Source organism: Triturus cristatus, chromosome 11 (genome assembly GCF_964204655.1).
Source record: "Triturus cristatus chromosome 11, aTriCri1.1, whole genome shotgun sequence".
NCBI lineage: Eukaryota > Metazoa > Chordata > Amphibia > Caudata > Salamandridae > Triturus > Triturus cristatus.
In genome coordinates, this window is record NC_140594.1 from 325,061,197 (window position 1) to 325,079,549 (window position 18,353).

An 18,353-nucleotide genomic window follows, 5' to 3' on the forward strand; every position below is an offset into this window, starting at 1 on the left:
GGACCACCGAGGTCTCAATTCGGTCATGAGGACCGACGCGCACCCCATCCCCTGAGCTGATGAGCTCATAGATCGGTTAGGGGATGCCTGGTACCTCAGCATGTTTGATCTAACGTCTGGGTACTGGCAGATCGCCTTAACTGATGGGGCAAAGGAGAGGTCAGCATTCTCCACCCCAGATGGGCACTACCAGTTCCGTGTAATGCCCTTTAGAATGAAGAATGCCCCTGCCACCTTTCAGAGGTTGGTGAACCAGGTGTTGGCTGGGCTGGAGGATTTCAGTGCCGCCTATCTGGATGACATTGCAGTATTTAGTTCCTCGTGGGAGAACAACTTACACCACCTCTGGGAAGTGTTGATGGCGCTGCGCAGAGCAGGCCTCACAATCAAGGCCAGTAAGTGCCAGATTGGGCAGGGTTCTGTGGTGTACTTAGGACACCAGGTAGGGAGTGGCCAGGTGGCACCTCTACAGCCCAAGATTGAAACCATCCTGGCTTGGGAGCCCCCAAGGACCCAGACCCAGGTGAGGGCCTTCTTAGGACTCACAGATTATTACAGGAGGTTTGTCAAGGGATATGGCAGCATTGTTGCCCCCTTGACTGAGCTGACTTCCAAGAAGCAGCCAAAGATTGTGAACTGGACTGACACCTGTCAGAAAGCTTTTGATGCCCTCAAGACTGCCATGTGTACAGCACCCGTACTCCAGGCGCCCAACTTTGCTAAGGAATTTATTGTCCAGACAGACGCTTCAGAGCATGGGGTGGGGGCTTTTCTGTCACAGATGAATGAGGAGGGACTAGACCAACCTGTAGCCTTCATCAGTACGAGGTTACTTCCACGGGAACAGAGGTGGAGTGCAATTGAGCGTGAGGCATTTGCTGTGGTCTGGGCACTGAAGAAGCTGAGACCATACCTGTTTGGGACTCACTTCCGGGTTCAGACAGACCACAGGCCCCTCAGATGGTTGATGCAGATGAGGGGTGAGAATCCCAAGTTGTTAAGGTTTTCCATTTCCCTACAGGGTATGAACTTTATGCTGGAACATCGCCCTGGTACAGAACACGCCAATGCTGATGGTCTGTCCAGATATTTCCGCCTTAGTGATGAGAACTTCCAAGGGGATGGGTAGTTCTCCCTACATTTCAGCTGGAGGGGATGCGTGTTAGACCTGGCACCATTGGCGTGAGTCTCCCTTCCATTTTTAGCTGTGTCTCCTCTGTTTTTGCTGGTTATAGATGCTCTGGGCGCTGTGCCACTGCCATTCAGTGCCACAGCGCGAATGCTCCCTTTGTAAAGATGACATGTGAATTGGTACATCCATGATTGGCTTATTTGGTTTACCTGTTAGTCCCTAGTAGCGTGGCCCGTGTGTTCCCAGGGCTGGTAAACCGAATGCTGCTGGTGGGCCTGCAGCACTGGTTTGTGCCACCCACAGAAACAGCTTGTAAAGTGTGTCTCAGACCTGCCACTGCAGTGTCTGCATGCAGTCCAGAACTGCCATCCTGGCTGTGAAGTGCACCCACTTCCCAGCCCCTAAACCTTCCCTTGGCATCCTGTAAGCCCCCCTTATGATAGGGTGCATTGTATGTGTAAGGTAGGACATGCCCTGATGTGTGTAGCATGTCCTAGTAGTGAATGACACACAATTTCGTTTTTCACTACTGTAAGGCTACCTGTTCTCCATAGGCCAGAATGGGAGGTCTGGGCCATTACATTCTATAGTCCTAACTGACCCACAGAACATGGTAGAAAAACTACCACTTTTAGAGTATAGGTACTTTCTTGCCTGAGCCTTCCAGTTTGCTCTGCTATTATGTGTATTGGCTGTCTGGTTTTGGAGGGACATGGCAGGCTGAGTCAGACCTGCGATGAATAGAGAGATCTGCCTTGGAGTGAGGGGAGGGGTAGCTCCTGCACTTGAATAGGGCTGTGCCTGGCAAGGTGAATGCTGGCTCCACCTCCCACTGTGCGTCTGAAGGCAGACCCCCTCTTTCTGAAAGGAAGGATGCAGCCTGGTAAACAAAGTGCTCCAGGGCTGGGCAGAACTGGTTCTGGCTGGGTTCAGAGACTTGTGACCCCTAAGAACAAAGACTTTGGGGGTATAAATATTTGTGCCCAAACCCCTACAATTTGTATTTCTCCTGGACAACAAGAAGAACCTCTGTCCGTGTGACTACAGGAATCTGCAGGAGAAGGACTGTCCTTGTGCTTGTGTGCTGTTCCTGGGACTGGCCTGCAGTGGTTACTACTGGACTTGGAAGAAGAGGAAAAGGACTTTGAAGGAACTTTTATTTTGTGGCTACAGCAATCACCCAAGGGCTAGAAGAGAGCTAGCCTCCTGCAGGAGTCTCAGGCACATCAGACTCCACCACCAGCCTCCTGTTTCCTCCCAGCGAGGATTTCTATCTGCAGGTGAGGCTCCTGTGAGTTCCAGGGCCTCTAGTTCTACTGCTGAGAAGAGAGTGCTGAAAATCGTCGCTAACCCCCGTTAGCGAGCCGCTGCAGCTGGTGAGCATGAGAAAAACCGTTGCTCTGCTGTCGCCGAGCGCTCGCTAACCCCGAAGAAAATCGCATCATCCGTCAGCGGGCCTGAAAAAGCCCGCTATCCCGAAGATCGTCGCATCACCCGTCAGCGGACCTGAGAACGCCCGCTTCCCCAAAGATCGTCGCAGCACCTGTCTGCGGGCCTGAAAACGGCCGCTATCCCAAGGATCGTCGCAGCACCTGTCTGCGGGCCTGAAAACGGCCGCTATCCCGAAGATCGTCGCATTGCTTGCTAGCAGGCCCCAAAGCGCTCGCTAACCCCAAATCATCGCATCAAGCTCATCGCAGCGCGGACGCCGAGCGTTCGCCATTTTCCCGCATTGCATCAGGATCGTCGCTCCCTCGTGGAGCGCCATTTTCTTTCATCGCAGCAAGCTCGCACACGCAACAGGCTCGGTGCATCATCCTCCCTTAGCGGCAAGGATTTTATCGCATCACCGGCTTAGCGTGAAGAAGTTTGTCGCTTTCTCCTGCCCGCAACCCAGCGCATCATCCTCCCTTGCGGTAAGGATTCAACGCATCGCTGGTTAGCGTGAGGAAATTTATCGCTACAATTCCTTAGCGACATTTTTGTTGCTTTGCTACAGAATCCAGATACTTTGTGAGTAAAAGGGTCGCAGAGACCACTGCATTGAACTGAACATCATTTTGTGCATCTTGAAATATTTTTGCAGCATTTTTAAAGTAACTATATTTTTCTAGTATTGTGGATTTGTTACTGTTATTGGTCTTGTGATTAAGTCTATATAAATATACCTATTTTTTATAACTAGTTGAGTGGTGTCCATTTGTAGTGTTCCTCGTTGTATTACTGTGTATGGTCATAAATGCTTCACACACTGCCTCTGAGATAAGCCTAGCTGCTCGTGCTACGTTACCACAGGGTTGAGCAGGGGTTATCAAAGGGTGTATTCTGCTTACTCTGACTTAGGAAGAAGGGTCCCTACTTGGACAGTGGCCAGCCATTGCCAACTAGAGACCCCCATTTCTAACACGCAGCAAGACTCTTTACAGGCTCAAAAATTCGACAATATCTCACCGCATCTGAAGGCGATGAACAGGCTTCCTTTTGAAGACAGAATCCAACTCAAACTAGCCTGTATGACGCACAAAGCAGTACATGAGAATTCCCCTGCATATCTCACCCATAAAATCTTGGCATCTGGTGGAGTCAGAAGCTCCCTGTCCACCAGAGACCTTGTGCTCCAGCCACCTTGCTTCCGTAAGGAAAAAAATGATAATCGTGCCTTCTCTGTGGCCACACTAAGAATCTGGAACTCGCTGCCATCCTCCATCAGAAGAATACCTCCACTATCATTCTTTAAAAAGCTAAAACCTATCTAGTGAGCAAGTTCCCCCCATAAATCTCATTCATTGCTCACACCACTCTGCGGCATTGCTTTTTGTTTTCTGCAAAATTCTTGTCTTCTTGGTTGCTCTTGTCTTTGTACTGACTTATTACTCCCTCTAATGTAATTGCTGGTTATCGCTGCATATTGCTCATATGTTGCTGCTCTGAATGTTGTATTTACCCTGTTATGCGCGAATGTAGTCACTTCCTTCTACCCCTATCTGTGTTTATTGCCTATGTGAAACTTGTAAATAAAGTGTTATCCCTGTAAAACCCTCTGATACCCTAATGGGTCACGTTTACGCTCTATAAAACCCTAAATACATAAATAAATAAAAATAAATCTATTTCTCATTTGTATTGGATGCTGCAGCAGTGTGCACAGTCATGACTAAGAACTTCTGTGATTATTGTTTCCTGTGGGGTCATCCACACAAGCCACAAAGGCAAGCAGATTAAATCACCTGGTTCATGCTTACATGTCACACTTACACTTCCAACACTCCCACCATCAGTCCCAGCAGTGATTGCACATGACGATGATGACAGAGTAGAGTAGATTGGAATAGACTGGTGCAGAGTAGAGTATAATGCTGTAGAGTGCAGTGGCGTAAAGTGGAGTGATACAGAGTAGAGTGGTATAGAATGCATTGGCGTAGAATGCAGTAGTGTACACTAGCGTGGGGTAGAGTTCAGTGGTGTAGAGTGCAGTGGTGCAGAGTAGATTGTTGCAGAGTGCAGTGGTGTACAGTGGCGTAGTGTGCACTGGCATAGAGTAGAGTGGAGAAGGGTAGAGTAGCGTAAAGTGCAGTAAAGTGATGTAGAGTGAGTAGAGTGCAGTGAGGTACAGTGGAGTGGAGGGGCGTAGAGTAGAGTGGACTGGTGTAGAGTGCATTGGTGTAGAATGTTGCAGAGTATATTGCAATAGAGTGAAGCAGCATAGAATTCAATGACATGCAATGCAGCATTGTAGAATGTAATGGCAAAGATTAGAGAGGTGCACAGTAGAGTTTAGTGGCGTAGAGTGCAGTGGTTCAGAGCTGAGTTCTGCAGAGTAGAGTGGCATAGAGTGCAGTGATGTAGAGTACAATGGCATGTAGTACAGTGTTGCAGATTGGAGCGGAGTGGCATAGAGTAGAGTGGCATAGAGTGGAGTGAAATAGAGTGGAGTGCTGCAGAGGCGTAGAGTGTAGTAGCGCAAAGTAGAGTGCAGTGTTGCAGAGTAGAGTGGCGTAGAGTGCATTGGCATAGAGTGCAGTGGCATAAACTTAGGTGGCATAAACACACAAGGGGGGGCCTGAGGAGTTATGAGGTAACAGCAAGGGCAACCTCCCCAGTTAAAGACTCAATCCACACAGAGCCTTCGGGTCCGACGCAACAAAGTAGTGTCAAAAAAGGGAAACAAACTGACTTAAAGGGGGGGTTTCCCTTTTAAGGACTGTTTCCTTCACACACCAAAGGTGTCATGCTTCCTCATGGGGAATCCTCCTCACATCATGAAGCCTAGTCATGATGCGGGCTACAACCCCACCCCCCCCCCCGCTGCGAGGGGGGAGCTCAGGGATGTTTTTAGATATGAGGCGTATTACTAAAACCCAATGTGAGCAAATAGGGTGATGGGAAAAGTGCAGTGCAAGTAAGTGAGTGAGTAAAACTAGCTACAAGGTTAGCCTGCTGAGCTTTTTTCTTGCTACCCTGTGTTAGGGTTAAAAACAAAGAGCAGAGTGCATTGGCATAGAGTGTATAGGCATAAAGTGCAGCGGCATAGAGGGCAGGGTTTCACAGTGGCATAAAGGGGAGTGATGTAGAGTGGTGTTTTGAAGAGTAGAGTGGAGTGGCCTAGACTGGAATGGTGTAGAATAGAGTAGCATAGAGTGCATTGGCATTGAGTAGAGTGGGGCAAAGTCAAGTAGAGAGGCATAGAGGGAAATGGCGTGGAGTGGAGTAGAGTGCGGTGCCATGGTCTAAAGGGGTGTGGTGCAGAGTAGAGTGAAGGTGTGGAGTGATGCAGAGTAGAGTGCAGTGGTGTGGAGTAGTGCAGAGTAGAGTGGAGTAGAGTGGTGTACAGTGGAGTATGCACGGTGTGGTAGCACACTGTCATTGCAGACAACACATTTCCAATTGAAATAAGCATTAAATGTGCACAGACATAAGGTTTTGTTAATAAAACTACATAGTGCACAATTGATAATGTGTGGAAATTGTGTCACCTAGTGTATTGATTTGTTTTGATCATATTAAAGTATTTTTTCCTAACACACTTCAAAATTAACAAAAAATGTAGTTCTTTTGTGCTTTGCTTATCCTGATATGTTCTGAAATACTTGCACAGTTAATTTAAATGTTGCTGTGTGCTAAGAAAAAACCCTTACCTCTACCCCCAGAGTCCAACAAGATTGTCACATGAATAAAGCCAGAACATAAAAAAGCAAGAAAGTCTGAAAGTCTGAACTAAAAACCACAAATCCCATAGCAAGCAACAGGAGGAATGGATTCCCAGGGCAGCTTTCTGAATTTCCCTAAGATGTCTTTAGCAAACCAGAAAACGGTGCTGCCTGGTAGGCTGCGATCTAAAAATGAGTGGTAGGCCTGTCTGTGGGTCATAAAATATGTTTGATGTTATATCTGAGGTAGTAATTTTTCTCTGAGAATGGACTATAAACCCCTGGTGGGAATTTTGTCTCCTGAAGCGGGTGAAATTATACTGCAGGAATAGAAAAATGAACATCGAAGTTAAAGAGCATAGTTCTGCAAAGAATATGTGCTGAGTGAAATAAATATAACAATATATTTTTTGTCCAGGCTTCTCTAGGAATTAAAGGAAAGTATAGGAGTGAACATAGACACGGATGTGGTATCTATGATAGCAGAGGTTATTGCAGAGGTTTTTGGTGGGATTGACGAAAATGACTGAGCATGAGGGATAGGAAGAAGAAGGAATTGCTCAACTCTATGAGGACATGGGTGACAGAAGAGAGACCGAACCAAGACATTTACCACTTTATACCCTTTTATTTTGGCAGGTTTCTGACAAAGTGGTAGTTGATAGATGATTCTTATTTCATGCAAGGAGTGTGTACCAACAAATCCTGTATGAGACAGAATATTGTGCATTGACTATAAGGTTCATCCAGGCATATCCTCTATGAAAAGGTTGTCAAGAAAGCATTTCTGGTCCAATTTGTCAATTTCAAGTGTTGACATGTACACTACCGCAATTTTGTGGCTGAAATACACTGGACTGTATTGATGTGTTGGAAGGTATAGCAAGACCCTCATGATAAGATTTCAATAAAGAAATACATATATAAAAAAGAAAGCATTCCTGGTGGCCTGGGTTAGATATGATAGCAGACAGCTGGGTGAGGAGGTGAAAGGAATGTAGTAGTAGTAAGAGAATGTTGATTACTAACTTTGCACCTTTTATTTCCGTGGGTTTGACTGGGCAACCCATTGACTCTATTGACCAATAACAATGTTCAGATGGATTCTCTAGAAATTAAGGTTTTGTTGTGTATTATATCAAGTAGAGGGATGAAGAGCTATATATTTCAAGAAATCCCACGCCCATGCTCCTCCTAGAAGTAAACTGACTAACGATCAAAGTAGGAGTAGTTCCTCGTAAGCAAAGGGATCACAAGGTGGTGAAGCCACAAGGCTGGTCAATATCATCTCTTTTTTAAGTAGAAGTGAGTTTTGTTGCTAGTCGAACCACTTTTTCAACTTTCCAATTAGTGGCCAATCAATGTTGTTGGTGGTTTGCCACTATTACTGTAATGTGTGGCTAACTGAGTAGTCAATGTTCCAACCCTAATGGTGCTTTTATGTTTACAGATTCATTTTTTATTTTCCTAGTAGCCGTTCATAAGTTGTGAAGGTCACCGGGCCAGGTTGGTACACCACACTCTGGACTTGATAAATCCATATTTCCATTCCTGATTCTTCTGCTCATGCACCCTACACTCTACATGTACTTCTTAAAAGACTCTAGTGGCAGCCTTCTTAAAAGACTCTAGTATTTTTTGGGCTTTAATAACCCAACTAACTAAAAGAGGCTCCGATCCTATCCCTAATAACATAACTGATCAGCAGTGGTTTCTGCACTTTTCAAATCTTTACTGCAGTGAGGTAGAGTTTGACTATTCCTTGACTGCCAGTCCAGACCCCAAGCCAGTACCTATACAGACTGAACCATCAGATTTTTTTACACTATTGGAGGTACAGGCAGCAATCAAAAGCATAGCACCTGGGAAGGCGGCAGGTCCGGATGGGCTGCCAGGAGATCTGATTCTTCATGACCCTATAGCATGGGCAAACCTTATTGTTAATCTGATGAACTTATTGTTAAGGGGCCATGCAGTTCCAGATTCCTGGAAGGGCGCAGAGGTAGTCACAATTTATAAGAAGGGGTGAGAGAGGACCCTGCCAACTACAGACCGATAAGTCTAATTGATGTTACTCAAAAGGTGGTTGGTAGGGTCCTTATCTCCTGAATGGGGACCTGGCTAGAAGAGGGAAACCTTCTAACACACTTGCAAGCGGGTTTTAGAAAGAAAATAGGTACTATGGACCAAGTATTCAGATTTATAGCCACTTGCTGGAAGACCGTTTTAATTGGTAAGGGATCCTTGTACTTGGCCTTTATCGACCTTAAAACCGCTTTTGATCTTGTCCCCCGGGTCAAATTGTGGCAGGTATTGCATGATATGGGACTTCCACAATATATTTTGGAACTCATTAAAAGATTACATGACGGCACCTATGCGAGAATCAGATGGGGGAGCGAAGGCCAGTTGACTGATAGAATACCTGTGCAGAGGGCGGTCCGCCAGGGCTGCGTGATGGCTCCGACCTTGTTCTCCCTCTTTATCAATGGGGTGGCAGACCATTTGAGGGAGGAACCAGCGGATGCCCCCACCCTGGCGGGGGAAAACATTCCTACCCTCCTCTTCGCAGATGACACTCTTCTTATGTCTAAAACCCCCTCTGGTCTCCAGAAACTTCTAGATAGGTTCAGTGCCTTTTGTAACAATCGTGGTCTTATTGTCAATACCACTAAAACCAAATTGATGGTTATGTCCAGAAACAAAAAATGTAAAAGAATTAACATTGCATTAAATGGCACCTTGTTGGAGGAAGATGATGCATTTGCTTACCTAGGGGTAAGGATAAACTCTAAAATGAAATGGGATTCACACATCGCGAAGATGTTGCTAAATTTTAAGAGAGTGACAGGAGCAATTGCTAGAGATCATCGTTTGACCTCTAGTAAGCCCATTAGCCCCGCTTTACTAGTTTATGAAGGTAAGGCACTGTCCGCTGCAACCTACGGCTCTGAATTGTGGGGATCTGAAAGAGTCACTGATTTGGTTACAGCGGAACATAAATTTTTGAGAGAGCTAGTGGGTCTCCCGTCTCTACCCCCATTAAACCATTACTTCATGACCTGGGACGTCGCTCTATTAAAGATATTGTCGGGCTTCGCCCCTTACTTTTCTGGGTTCGCCTTAGAAGGACGCCAGAACTTAGTAATTATGCCGCAGTCCTTGACGAACTCATTGCTTTGAATGGCTATGGGATGATTCCGTGGCTGAAAAATCTAAGGGCCCTGGTAATTAACTTGGGACTGAAAGAAGAATGGCTATTACAGCAGCCCCCGCCAAAAGATACCATTAAGAAACTATATTGGGCAAGTATAGAAGCAATGGATTTGGGAAATCCCAAGTGGGGCAATTTAACTGACATATTTTTGACTCATAAGCCAGTACCGAAGTTGGAACCGTTTCTAGATTTTATCTCTTCCGCTAGAGATAGAGCCTTGTTCTTTAAAATGAGGCTAGGCACGCTACCCCTGAATGTTTTTACGAGCAGCTGGAAAAACTTTAAATCCCATCAAGCAGTTTGCCCAGGGTGTTCTAATCCAACCGAATCTCTGGGCCATTTCCTGTTTGCATGTAAGGCATACAGGGGGCCGAGGAAAAGATGGCTAAGCCCAGTGTGTAGAAAACTGGGAACTAGGCAGAGCTTAGTGGCCCTTCGTATCCTAACAACGGATACTACATCCCTGATGGTAATTTGTGGGGTCGCTAAATATCTGGGGAAAGCGTGGCAAATACGAACTAAGCTTGTTGAATCGAGTACTGGGTAGATTGCCATATTGTGCAATTGTGCCATTCTACGAATTAGCACCTTAGCAATTGATATGTATCTGATGTGATTATATTTTTTCAGGCTTGTTGCCCTTTTTATTCCTCTGCATGAATTTTTAAGAAAACTTAAGTGTATTTGTTCACTGTTTTTATCAATTTATATTAATTTTTTTATGAAATTGCATTTATTATATTTATTCCGATTCATGCTTTATTGTATTTACTTTTATGATACCTTGTTATCGAATAAAGTATTATTACTACTACTACATGTATTTCTAGATACACTACTCATGCACCCCTTCTCTCTTCATCTCTAAAGCTGATATGAAAAGAAAGCCCTAATTTGGTCAAAACCAAGCAGAGGTAGAGGATCATATGTTTGTAATGGAATTACTGGATAGGTTTCATAGATCAGCAACTGAGAAAATGCTCTATTCACTAGAAGCCTAGCCTAGACAGGGCTTCTGTTTTATCTCTGTAAGCAATGATTCGTCTTCAGGCATTCTGTCCTCCCAGATGACCTTGATCATGCTCCACCTATCGTTCGTCTTTCTTATTCTTATTGCTCCAGAGACTAGATTGCCCAGCCACTCGTCACATGGACCGATATTGGTGCCCCAACACCCAGATGTGCAGGGAATAGCAGGCCTCGGCAAGGGTTACGTCACTCTGGCTGCCAGGGTTGCAAGACAACCCAAAAAGAAGGTACCCGACAATCACATTCAAATGCGTCCACATGAGCACACACAAAAAGCCCCCAAATGTCCAACCAACCGGAATCTTAACCGAACCGCTGAAGAGTGGTGCAGTTCAGTACTGCAAATTAGGAGTAAAACCTTGGAGGCGATTCGGTTCACAAAAACACACTATAAGGTCATCCACTCATTAAAAAGCGCATAAAGGTGGTAGTGAGATTATATTCCCTAATTCTTTCACTGGAAACTCACTCTGGAAAATATTGTGTTGACAGAATTACAAAAGAAACAAGCATTTGCAATGCAATAGGTTTCGCATTTTGAGAGTTTGAGTTATTTTCATTGTAAATGACAATGCCTTTTATTTATGTGTTGGTTTTTAAACATAAATAAAAGGCATTGTCATTTACAATGCCAATAGCTTAAACTCTGGCAAATGCAAGACCTATTGCATTGCAAATGCTTGTTTACTAATGCACCTTCAGAATCACCCTGGGAAGGGGGCAGGGGCAGAAACATAAACACAAGTCCATATTATGATGTGCATTAGGTTAAAAGAAAGAATGTAGCTTCTACCGATAACATGGAGGCATGTCTCAGCTTGAAAACCACTGCTAAATGCAGCACTGCGTCTTCTACATATTTGTTGGATTATGCATTGAGTGAAAACAGGTGTGAACGTGTGCAGTGTGAGATGCTCCCTCCCTCCAGCCTCCTTGGGATGTCATACAATGAAACCCACCTAGCATGTCAGACCTGGGAAAGAAATGTTTTCTCTAATGTCTCTAGCACAGGTGCATAGAAGGACGCTCATTATTCATCTCTAAGCCATGTTTAATCTTTGTCCAATTAAGCATCCATTTCATTCAGAAATGTACTTTGTGGTTCCTTAAACATTGTTTGTATTCAGATCTGCAGAATCCATTGTGATTAGTTCAGTGCTTTTTCTTCCCCATTGTACTCCGCCGGGAGCAATTTGTTTCTATTTCAACATTTGAAATTATTGTAGTAGGCAAGCAAAAAGACTCCCTACCACCCCTGATGGAAATGTAATCAACAGGGATTAAGTTACCCCAATTCACAGATGTTCGTCACATGTGGATAGTGTGTGGTAGGGTCTATACGTCCTCCAGCTTGAAATACTAAATAAAGCAATAGAAGGCATGTGGGCTCTGCTGAACTTCTGGGGTCTTATGGCAGCGAGCTGCCACAATAGGGGACTCTTGGGTCAATAACCTAACATAATTATATTCACAACCTCAATCCACTTTGTGCTCTGCACCCCAAACTGTAGAGTCATGGCATCATGGTAGCCAAGGCCCAGTCTCATTAAAGAACCACCGCCTGGTTCAGTGGATAAGTTATATGTGGTATCATCTGATTACAATATCTACTGGTTTTTGGAACTCTACTAAACTGGTCCCGGTAAACTTCCAGGTGTATCGTGGGACTGGTTATTTATTGCGTATTTATCTTGTGTGACATGCTTCTGGTGAGCACGGTACAGACGGGTAGAATATTTTATTGCGGGTTCAGAGGCGAGGGGGTTACTTTTTTGCATGATTATATAGCGCGAACTCGGTCTAAAGGCATCGTAGCGCTTTAAATGAGCACCAGTCACATTACACAAGTTCGGATTCATGTATTTGTTAAACACGGGGAAATAAGTGATGTGCCCAGAATCACAGGATGTTGAGCAACGCCAGGACTCAAACCTGGTTCTCCAGTTCTAAAGTTGCAGTTAACTGCTCTAGTCCGGCTCGCACAGTTAAGCCCCTCCGCCCTTGATTCTGACTTTGTTACTTGTGACCCTGGTGTATGTAGAGTGGTGCGGGTAGCCATACAGCTGGCACGGGCGCAGCCGTACCCCCACATCCCAGGAAATCTCAAGTGCAAGCCAACGGCAGGATATATCGCACTGCCGGGTGGGCGGCAGTATGTAATAGGGGTGGGGGAGGAGCTGTGGGGCTTTCAGTGACGTGCACCAAGAATACTCAATGAGGCATCTCTGAGCCACGCAGGTTATATTGATAGCAGCGCTGAATACAATTTAGTGCCTAGACGAAATTCTGGATCTCGCATTTTGGTTTACAGAGCAAGTGAGGAGGGTGTGTTTTAGGACACACCTCCGTGAAGTAAACCTCCTAGTGGCACGTCTAGGTTAAAAAGAGTGTGCGATTTTTTAACACGCGCATCGCTTATTGCTGCATTCTAGTCTAGGTGCTCGCCCTTTGATTAGCTATGGTGAATAAGGTAAAATGGGACGTAAAGTGGTCTGCTCAGGAATACACAATTTTTTCGTATGAGGAGAGCGGTATCATTACCCTGACTCCGGATTTCGAGAAATGCATTTTAACTATTTGTGTTGAGTGGCCATATATATTACCCAAATGTCTTTGGTAACAGTGCAGGCAACATATTTTAGACCATACTTAAAATATATATCATGGCCTCTGATAGTAATGCCTCATTTTACTTGTCAAAAACGGTTTAAACAAAGAAAACTATTTTTTTTAAATATGATTTGGAAAAATAGGAAATTGAGCAAATTCGTTTTGCTATACGTTTGACACTTAAAGAACAGTACATGAAACTGACTGGATTTGCCTAAACTGTACAATTTCACATTTGAAGACCGGTGAAACGAATTTGCTCCTCTTTGTGGCATGCGAGTTTGTCAAAGATGATGACAACTTCAGTTTACTGCGTTCTGACGTCGTGCAAAAACGTGTTTCGGGCCGTCTTTAAAGGAACTGTGTTTTCTTACTTTTCTACAAGCGCAGTCCTGAAAGTGAAAGTAGGACCGCGCTGCAGCCGGAGCATGGGGATCTCTTGTCTTTATGGGGCCATGTGTTTCTAACACATGGCCCCATAAAGATAAGAAACTGCTTTGCGACAGACGCAAAGCAGGCCACCGAGTCCGGCTCGGAGGCCAAAGGGCGTCCACCAAAAACCCTAATTTCCAATGGCAGGCCACCGTTTACCATAAACGGTGACGCCGGCCAAAGGAAATGAGGGGCGGGGCTTAAATCCCTTTTCTAAAACTACTCATTAGCAATAAATCTCGCCGAGCGAGCTTTGCATGTGCCGAGAATCGCTAGGCGAGACCTAAAAAATTACTAAGAACAGAAAGAAATAAACAACAAAAGGGAAGCATATGTACATTTTCATTCAGAACATTGAAGGCTCTCAAATATTCAGAACATTGAAGGTTATCAACTATTCTATCACTTCATGACACCGCAGCATGTGCAAGACTCTGATATAACTCGTCATTAGTTTCAGAGAGACAAGACAAACAGTTTCTGGATACTCTAATGATCGAACCCATTAAACTAATACTGTAATCCAGTCATCACCATGTGGCTTGGATTGCAAAATCTGCATCTGGCCTCGGTCCCATCCCTTTATGGAAGGTAATGACCTTACTGGTAAATCAAAGGTGACATTGGAAGGAAAATATCTTCCACGTGGAACAGCAAATTAATCAGCACTTATTTCTGCCAATGAGTTCAACCAGTTTGGAACTTTTTGTTTTCAAGAAATCTATCAGTATGGCGAATACTTCAGTGAGACCACACAGGAACAGTTGCAACTTTATGCAGGGCAAAGCAAAAGACAATGCACAGCGGGGCTTAACCATAAGCAGTTGTTTGGGCACAGGACTAATCTGGTGGCACGGCAAAAGGTTGTGCGCAGGAGGGGGGGGGGTGAAATTAACTACATCATTAAACAAGCAGGGAGTGCATCGCCGCTGCAGCATCCTGTGATTCTGGGAAAGTCACTCATCTCTCAGTACCTAAAAAAGAGAGAAACAAGCATTGGCATAGCCAATAGGTCTCGCCTTTGGGTCCTTATAAGTATTTAGCCAGAGTTATTGGCTTTGGCAAAGTTTTTAAGCTATGTTGGCTAATGGTTGAACGGGAAAGTTTGCTGCATTGACTACAATCGCCTTCCCGTACGTTGAGTGTAAGGTGTACAGAAGCACCAGTGTGGCAAGCATGTCCCACAGTAATAAATTGGCAAAAGGAAATTGTGCAGCGTGATGTGTAGGTGTTGATGCAACAGCAAATGTTGTGTAATTAAAATGATACTAACTGCTTTGCTCTTCCAAACACACCCATGATAGATAATGTTAATTCGCTGCTGGAAGCGAAAGGAGATACATCTGTTGTCAAGTGTCTTTCCCAGCTACATCATGCGTTTACTGTACAGACAGACGATTGGACAGCAACCCAGCTCTGACCTTCAGGTCGCTGTGGATAAATACTAGGTTAAACTTAACACCAACTCACAAAATGTGTGTTATTTGTGTCACACAGCAGAGCCAAGGCAGAACTAAGGCTGAGTCCATCTCCCTCTGAAGCGGCCAGTTACTCTAACAGGTTTTGAAAGTAACATGTCCCCGGTGCACTCTGGTACATGTAGTCATCAAATGAGTAGTAGCACAGTTAACACAGTGATTGTGGATAATACAAACCCAGCAGGAGGCCAGCTCTGTGAATCGATGGGCAATTAGGACATTACAGGTATTAGGTTGTGTTCTAAGCTGTGTGAGCAGGCTGGAGGGGGCCCTGCCAGGACAAAGCTGCAGGGGCATTGGAGGAAGGGACACTTGGGCAAGAAGCACTCTAGGGGGAGGGGCTTCCCTTGCATTACTGCTGTTTCTATGGCGTGAGTAGGTGTCAAGGATTTGTCAGGACAGTCCTGGATGTTTGCAAAGGACTCTCCTGGCAAATCCAGTAAGTAAACTTGATTCATGTCTCGGTTGTCAGAGAGGTCTGACTGAACTAAGACTGAGACAAGTTTTCATATGTCCCAGTGCAGGATCAGATAGTAGCCCCTATGGCAAGTAATTTATTTAACACAAACGACGCTGTGTATAAACATTTAATCAAAATACCCTTATTATGTCATGGTTTCATCGTTGCATGCGTTGTATATGTTGGCGAGTGCTGCCATATGTTTCATTCCCATACATTTTTAAACCACAAAGTGGGAGATTTTAAATAAAAAAGATCGGGGGTGTATTTATTACCATTCACGTATTTTGACGTAGAAGGAGCTTAAGTGGGAGGCAGCTAAAATAAAGAAATTATTTTACTTTAAAATAAATCGCGGATCTCCAAATGGTTTACAAGTTAATAGTTTTCATACAGGGCCATCTACAGCATTCCGACCTACCTTACATTTAGTAATGATTTTCTGTAATGATAGCGCTGACTGGACCAAAGCACTTTTCCCGGCGGTTAAACTGTCAACTTGCAGAGATGATGATTTTCTCTGACAGTGAAGAAAGTTATGTTTGCATTGCACCTATACCTCAAAACTTTGACTTCGAACTTATTGAAGGCGCCTTCTCCCATGCTATAATTCAACGTGGAAGCAGGGCGCATCCATCCACAGTGGACACTTTACATTCCTATAATCATGAGCTTTATCTTCGGTTTTTAAAAAAACCTGAAAAGTTTTTTCACTTAATATGTATGTTCCGCAAAAAAGTTGCCGGCTCTGTGCTGGCTCCACAAAATGCCTATGAAGAACAAAGCTTGAGATCTCAACAGGTGGCCAGAAACCCGACACCTGCAAGGCAAGAGCATGACTGCTACTAAGAAACACCTGGCCAGGATCCCAGATTTTAGCCGTGCACAGTATGATGTTGGGGATGAGGCGGCCAGCGTGGGGTGGAGAGGCGGCGGTTTGGGGGCTCAAAACAGCAAACTCAAAACCAGAGTCTCTCAACTACTGAGGAAATAATTGAGGTTTCTATAGTGGCGTCTACTAGCTGAAAGCAGACCATAATTCACCCCTCCTTTAACTCATACCTACAGCTCGCAGCCATACAGTGCTCGCTGAATCTACAACCGAAACATGATCCAACTGATTGAGAAAGCAGAGCGTCCGCACTGGGAGAGCCAGTGTCATTCATCATCAGCACCACACGTTTGAAAAGTAGATGAGTGAGAATGTGAAAGTGAGCTTTTCAAACCTTGTAAAGCAGTTTCCAAACCCTGTAAGATGTGCAGTGTGCCCTCTGTTGTGCCTTCATATGAAGCAGGTTTGAGGGATTCATTGCCTCTGTCTGACGCGCACGAACCCACACGCACCTAAGCACATGCACGTACCTTGAGCCTAAAGATACAGTAAACTAAAAGCCAATAGTTGTAAACACATAAGAGGGAAGCAAGACGCAGAGCGGCCATTTTGGGATCAATGACGCCATCTCAAATGGGTGTGTTTTTAAATGGTAAGAATTAATCAGATGCGCCTCTTACACTGCATACGTTTCTATCTATTAACAAGCCCGGGAGTGGTGCGTGCGCGCGTGCCATTGGGAGGCTGATGAAATTAGGGCAAGGACAGCCGTGCAGAGATGACAAGCCTAGTCAAGCAGCGGTGGAGTGAGAGCCATTTGTTTCCAATTAGCAGGCGCGCCACTGCTCACTCCCGCAAGGTGGATGCCAGCACAAGCACGAGTGTGCTTCAAAAGGAGCAGACCGATTTCAAAAGGTCATCTCCTAGAGCAACGCATGTGCGCTGCCTAGGCGAGACCTAAAAAAATCACAAGTCTATGGAGAGAGCAACAGGCAGGGGAAGTGGGAGGGGTGAAGAAAAAGTCCATCAATCCCATCTGGAGCAGTGGACCGGCGCCGATTAACTTGAATCAATCTGTGCTTGGTCCCTGCCCCACAGAACTGACCGAAAATTACGTTTCACCTTTACTGTCCAGTTGAGAAGCCTGTAAAGAAGAGTGACACTGTAACGCACATATGAAAAGCATGGGTGGGCTTTAAGCCCTTTTCTGTATACAAGAGTGTCTTGCAAGCGAGACACATGCGCCACGCATGTACTCACAGGCTCGACCCTAAAAAGAGGGCAAACCAGGCCTCTGACAGCTGAGCTTAATCATGTTCTCAGCTGTTGACAGCTAGCCTTCTCCTTCTTGACCCACAACATTTGGTTGGCCATGTAAAATGGAAATGATGTCAGCTGCCTCCCCGTTTCTTACCGGTTTTCAGGTCTGGCTCACTACAGTTGCATTGTCTGCGTGAATCTCATGTCATCACAAAAGAAACACACAGAAAGCACACAAAAATAACAGAAATTATCTTAGGATGAGCTCTCTTAAGCTGGGTTGCTTATGTTGAGGTATTAGCCCACAGTATTTCATGCATGTCTCCAATTTCTGCAGGTCTTTCTAACACAAATTGGTGATGAAATCCATATTCTTCTCTTTTTTTGCATTTGGTTTATTTTCATATTTTTAATTAGAACCATGTGGCTTGTTATTCTTGATTGTATCAGTTTTTGTTTTTTCTTGCTTTCTGCTGCAGTGGCAGGTATTGACAGCATCAGTCAGTAGCGGTGTTCGAGATCAATGCAGGGCATGCCTTTCTCACTGATCAAGATGGCACCTCCTCTCAGGGCTCCTTACTTAACAGCCCGTTCTATAAATCACATCACATGTATCATGGATGCAGTCCAGAGCGTCCCCTTTCAGACCTGCAGTCTGTACTGCCTCAAAAGCTGTCCGCTCTGCTCCCAGAGCCTCCCATATTGTGTTACTCACCCTGCTCGCTGGCCACACTCTGCTTCTTTAGATCTTTAGAC

General features: G+C 45.0%; 1 protein-coding gene across 2 annotated transcripts in view; it reads right to left on the bottom strand.

Moving 5' to 3' along the window:
- Window positions 1–18,353, bottom strand: part of LOC146784136 (stonustoxin subunit beta-like) — a 172,437-nt gene that overhangs the window by 121,097 nt on the left and 32,987 nt on the right. The gene's annotated exons all lie outside the window — the stretch shown is intronic.